The 5,723-nt window shown below is 45.4% G+C and overlaps 1 long non-coding RNA gene across 2 annotated transcripts in view; it reads left to right on the forward strand.

The window, feature by feature from the left end:
• Nucleotides 1–277: 277 nt before the first annotated feature.
• Nucleotides 278–5,723, forward strand: part of LOC118162205 — an 8,367-nt gene continuing 2,921 nt past the window's right edge. The window contains exons 1-3 of one of the 2 annotated variants that reach the window (XR_004748334.1): nucleotides 278–2,022; nucleotides 2,496–2,613; nucleotides 4,865–5,494. This is a non-coding gene — a long non-coding RNA (uncharacterized LOC118162205). Of the gene's footprint in view, nucleotides 2,023–2,495; nucleotides 2,614–4,864; nucleotides 5,495–5,723 lie in introns of those variants that run through there. The other variant, XR_004748335.1, reaches the window with a different exon arrangement.

Genomic DNA, 5,723 nt, shown 5'->3' on the forward strand with positions numbered 1-5,723 from the left:
TCTTGGCTTGTGTGAGAATGGGAAGGAATGCAATCAGTGAGCAAAAAATGCTGTTTCTATTTGATAGCTTAATATTACGTAGGCAGCAGTTATGCTTTTGTACTGAGCATGCTTTTCTGCTCTATGGAGTCTAAGGCTGGCAGTCGAGAAAATGAAACCGAGAGGAAAAACACAGCTACCTTTTTTCTGTGATGTAGATTTTAAATATATATTATATTATTTTATTTTATTTCATATTTTAGTTCTCTTCTCTTCTCTTCTCTCTCTCTTTCAGTGGAATATATATGCAAAACATTAGTGTGATGTTAAACAGTCACCATGATGACATGCATTTGAAAGGGCTATGAGCAACCCAGGTATGAATAGTACAGGGGACTGGCAAGAAGTCACAGAGCTCTTCATGGATTTGATCCAGAAGAAGGTGGAAGTGAGTACAAGTCATTACAGTCTGGTACCCGTGAGCCTGTGGGTACCACTGCAGGCCCTGGATCGCAGTGCAAGACACCAGCGATGGCCAGCACTGATGCTTCCCTTCTCCAGCCAGCAGCAGCCGGCTCTGTCTCTGTGTTCTCTTTTCCAGCCACCACACTAATTCTTTCATGCCCCATGTTCTGAGGATTTGGAGACAGAAGCAGGAAAAAGGAATGCAGTCATACACCTTGCTCGCACAGTAAATGGTGGATTTTAACTTTTCAGTTGGAGGAATAATGGGCTAGTGTTAGAATGCTGGTGCAGTTAGGTATGTGCATGCAGACACAGCTGGAGAAAAGCTTTGGGCATGGATGCAAAGTCCAGGCCAACTTTGTAAAGATGTACGCACGCCCTTAACTTTAAATGTATAAATTTTCCCACTGACCTCCCTGGAACTATTCATGCCTTAAACATATGCATGAGCTTTTCTAGAAATAGATAATATAAATGGGACTACCAAAATAGTTAACCAGAAATACTTTCTGTACAAGGAAATAGGAAAATTTACAACGGGTGTGTGAATATGAGCGCCTAGTGATCCCTCTTGACAGACGGGACTAAATAAAATCTAGGCCCCATTGTTAAAGGTCAAGGCATTGTTGCTCATGTATGAGCGGGTGTTTCCAGCTACCCATCGTGCAGACTGGAGTGTAGTTTGCATTCATTATGTTAATTAAACAATTTGCTGGAATGTGGTGGATTGGCAGTAGGCAACTTTGACTTGGGCTCTGCAGGCTGAGATCTTTTAATTAGATGGACGACCCTGAGTCATGCCAAGAGAGCAGCACCTGTGATATTGCGCTGCTGTTGATGGCTTTTGTGTAAAGTCAAACTTAAGCAATGCAGTTATGGCCTCAACAACAATAACAACAACAAAGGTAGGAACAATCAAGATCTACATTATTTAAGCATCCAGTTGTAGGCAAGATATCCAGAGTCTAGTGCTAGGTACAGAGTTATCGTGCAAGGGGTACCATTTAGAGGCTGAAGGCCACTTACTTATACAAAGCTGCACTATACTGAAGCCTTTTAGACCTGCATTTGCTAAATCATCTTAAAACGGACCTTTAAGCTTTGCTGTTTCATGGCAGAACTTTCAGCAAGCTGCATTCTCAACTATCTTCTACTTTTGCTTTCATACATTAAAAATGGATACTTGATTTGAACAAGGCCATTATCTGTAGGTCTACAAAAAGCCATCTTATTCAGGAGCACTTAATGCTTTTAGACAATTGCATGTACTGGGAAGGGAGGGGTTGCTGGTTCCTGATATCAAGACTACATCCCGATCTTTCTCCTGCATTCAAAACCTAATGTTACCCTACCCAGGATTATCAGGGTCTTCTTCTGAGCATCAAAACAAGGAACTAGTGAGACTTGCAGGCAAATAAGCCAAATCTGAAAGGAGGCAAGGCTCCATTCTCCATGTCAGTCTGTACTTGTATCTATTCTGCTTTACAATGGACCTCTTTTGGCACAGGGAGATTCACTGCGCCGAACTTTGGCACTCTGCTTCAGACATGGAAGAAGCCTGGGATGGGAGATCACAGCGTAAGAATATTTACTTTGCACTCAGTTTTCATTAAACTTTCTGGAGTTAAAGGGTTTCTCCATTCATTCCTTTTGAATGTCCTGCTTTGTGTGATGATGATTTTGTCAGATGAAATATCTTCTGTCCTATCTGTGTGTTGCTGTCATTCACACCAAGAATCCCGGAGTCAGGAAAATGTATGTTTTAGTCTGGGGATGAATTAACATTTTCGTTTTAGTAAATCCTACCCCAAAATTATACAGAATGGTTTCTGGAAAGAAAGCCTGAAAACTTACCTAGTTCCCAAGAATAAAGATTTTGGCCTCAAATAAATGGCAGGATAACAGTGACGCTGCTATCCTCCAGAGCAGAGATTAGCCAGTCACCAAGTGTAAATACTGGGAATAAAGCACACGTCGAACTTCAGTGCTGCTCTTTTGTGATTTCTTATCCCAACAGAGAGGTAACATTTGTGTTACCTTTATTTTCCTAGAAGCTAGACCTTGCTCCTGGAGAAAACAGATTGTAGGATCAAAAGAGCTCTACAGAGGCAGCCATGGTGCTCTGTGTCTGCATGTTTCCATCTGCAGGCTCTAATTCAGCTGTGCTGGGTATGTAAAAGTGCTAATGCAGAAGGAATTGTTCAAAGTTGTACTCTTGGCTTTCATACACTGCAGCATTTTGTTCTCTTTATATCCGCTGTGTTTATTTAAATATCTTTCTATCTACCTGTAGCTCTGCCTGCACTGTCTTTTAGTGTTCCCTTCTACTTCTCCCATTGTCCACAGTATCTTTGATCAATCTAGGAGCAGAACAACACCGCTGAGTAACGCTCAGTCCAAGCTGGAGCATGGATTCAGTCCAGGAGATAGGACCAGAGACGGTGTCCCTTTCTTTCCCCTTGCCTTTCCAATCCCCTCTGGGTAGGATACCACACAAACTGGGACTTACCAGAAAAGGAAGCGTTGGGAAATTTTGTTTCCTGGAAGAGATACTAGTAGTGGCCATAAAACCCTCACAAAGAAGAGAAGAAAGGCTGTTTTGAAATCTCAACACTGTTATGCTGCTCTGATTTCTTAGCAGTCAGCCCTTTGCTGATACTGGTAGGGATGGGCGAAATGGCACTGGGACCAATAGACACGACCTCTGCCCTTCAATCAGAGCAGCAAAACCACTTGAGTTTCTTCACAAATGAAACATGACTCAATGCAAATCCCAAGCAGGTGATCCCACCAAACCAGAGCCATGTGTAGAGCTAAGGAACTTCAATAACAGGAGGGAAAGGGGTTTACTTGGTGCTTTTTTTTACCGCCGTGCTGCCAGGCCTGCTGCACCGCAGGGATGTCCTGGGGGAAGAGGGGATGAGCAATGAGGTTTGGAGTCCCCATCACCATGTTTAAGTGCGGTGCTCTGAGAAGGAGAGGAGAAGAGAGCAAAGGAGGAAAAAGAGGAAGGTATCATTTGCTCGCCTTATTCACAAATTTTATTAACAACTCGACTTTTTCTGATAGGTGAAAATACAAACATCCGTATAATTTCACAGAAGGTGACTTTATTGTCAGACAAGTACCAGCAATACATCCTGTAACTGAAGTGCAAGCAGTGGCAGGAGTCTCACTGCAGAAATGTGAGGTAAAATAAAGGATAAGGAAAAGTTACACAATGATCCTCTAAGCTAAAGCTCCCCGTCCTGGGGCAGGACTGCTCAGCAGCCTTGGTGGTGGGAGCCTCCCACCAGCCTCCCACTGGCCAGAAGGGTTGAACTGTGTCCCACCTCCAGCTGGAAGGAGCTGCCACAGGGGCTTTGAGTGGCAACCTGCTGTTCCCACCAGGACAAGCTCAGCAGGGTTCAGAAGAGCTGAACAGCAGCTCTGGTGGTATGTCCTCTCCTGCCAGATCTGCCTCTTCATGGTGACCATGCTCCTGCAGTCTCCTGGCCATTTTTGAGTCTGCCATTCCTTGTCATCGTGGACATTTCCTACATGCTCCTGAGTGAAACTGAGCCCTTTGCCTGCCAGCTTTTGATCATCACATGGTTTTCCTTTCTCCTAGGCTTTAGCAAAACCTAGAGGAGCTCTCACGACAGCCTCCCTTCTTCCCTGCCCCTTCCCACCCTGCTCCCCTACTTAGCCTGGGCAGTAGTTAACTTCTGGGTGGTGTGGCTGTGTGAGGTGGTAAGCTCGTTGGGTGAGAAAATAAGAAGCTCTTACTCATTATTCAGCCTTGCAACAGACAATTTTGGTAAAATCCCCTTCACACTTTCATACCCCAAAGCCTCTTCCCAGCTGTTCTTCCATGTGTTTTGAACGTGGAGGAGAGGAGACCTCCATCAAGGTGGCCTCGGGGTGACGCTGCCTGGGACAATCTGGTTCCTTCCTCCCCTGCTTCGCCTTTCACAGCAGCGAGGCAGTACATGACCAGCCTTCAGACTAACATCTAGGGCCCCTCCCGAGGTCCAGTGTCCTCATACAGGTGCTGCTACAGCTAACACATTCATTGGAGGACAATACCCTGCCTTCAAACCAAAACAGTAAGGGTATGCTGCTTTTTGAGGAAGGCGAGGGGAGCACCGCAGGCTGCACACTGCTGATATTCACTGCACTAACCCCTGATGCTACGTAGCTGGGCTGGCACACCTGTCCCCGTGCAAAGCAGTGAGAGGGGTTTCCAGGCCTTATTTTGTTGGGGACATACTAACTCCTGTACCTAAAAATCCTATTTTACATTCTCTGGGAAGATGGTCAAATTTTTGGTGCCGTTAATGCCATTTTCTGCCACATTGTGGGACTCATCTTATTTGTGCCTTGTAATTGTGGTGTGCCACGTGGTGCCTTGTTTACTTCTGTCATCACTTTTTAACAGATCTGAAAAGCACTCTGCTGAAATGTTGCAAGTCAAAAGCAGCTTCAGAGCCATCAAATCTGCCTGAGATTTTACTGAGCAGAAACCTGCCTTGACGAGATCTCCACCAACGTGTACCGATTTTCTCAACCCATTCACTGCATGGTCCAAGTGCAGCACGGCCCTGTAACGTGGGGTGATGCTTCAAGTCATGAGCTTCTGCAAAGAAGGATTCTTCATTGGATGTGACACCTGCTCGCTCACCTCCTGTGCAGCATTCCTGTTAGTATTATCGAGGAGGAATGTGGGAGTTCATGAAGCTGTTGGGCTGGAGACAGCTCTGTCAGTGACAGGATCTACGCAGAGCTTTGGAGATGCCCTTTGGAGACTGGACTGCCCACTGCAGCACAGCCTGCTTCCTTGGCAGTATGCTGAAATGTGAGGACACACAGATATCCCAAGTTAAAAATCCTATTCACCTCTTCATAATGTGGACAGCTGGTAAGGGTGATGCAGAGTCCATCCCTTGACCTTCACCAAACCACCTCTGAGGCCTTGATATTTACCTGATACTTCCAGGAATCCTATGGCATTGCTTGGTCTCTTTTTGTAGCAACAGCCTAAAAATCTTGACTTTCTTATACTCGAGAATCAAGATTTCTTCTCTTTCATCTCTACCCAGAGGGAGAGGAGGTCCTTAGTACAGGCCTGGTTAGATGCATGAAAAGAAGCCTGGTTTAAATTATAAAGTCTAGTGGCTGTGCCAAGTCCTGCAGTACAAGAGCGCCAAGATCGGGAACACAGCCGTTCACCGGCATTTGCAAGGCGATGACATCTCATCACTGCGCTCCGTGAGCACTGGGGCCCACACGGGTACACG

Source organism: Oxyura jamaicensis, chromosome 2 (genome assembly GCF_011077185.1).
Source record: "Oxyura jamaicensis isolate SHBP4307 breed ruddy duck chromosome 2, BPBGC_Ojam_1.0, whole genome shotgun sequence".
NCBI lineage: Eukaryota > Metazoa > Chordata > Aves > Anseriformes > Anatidae > Oxyura > Oxyura jamaicensis.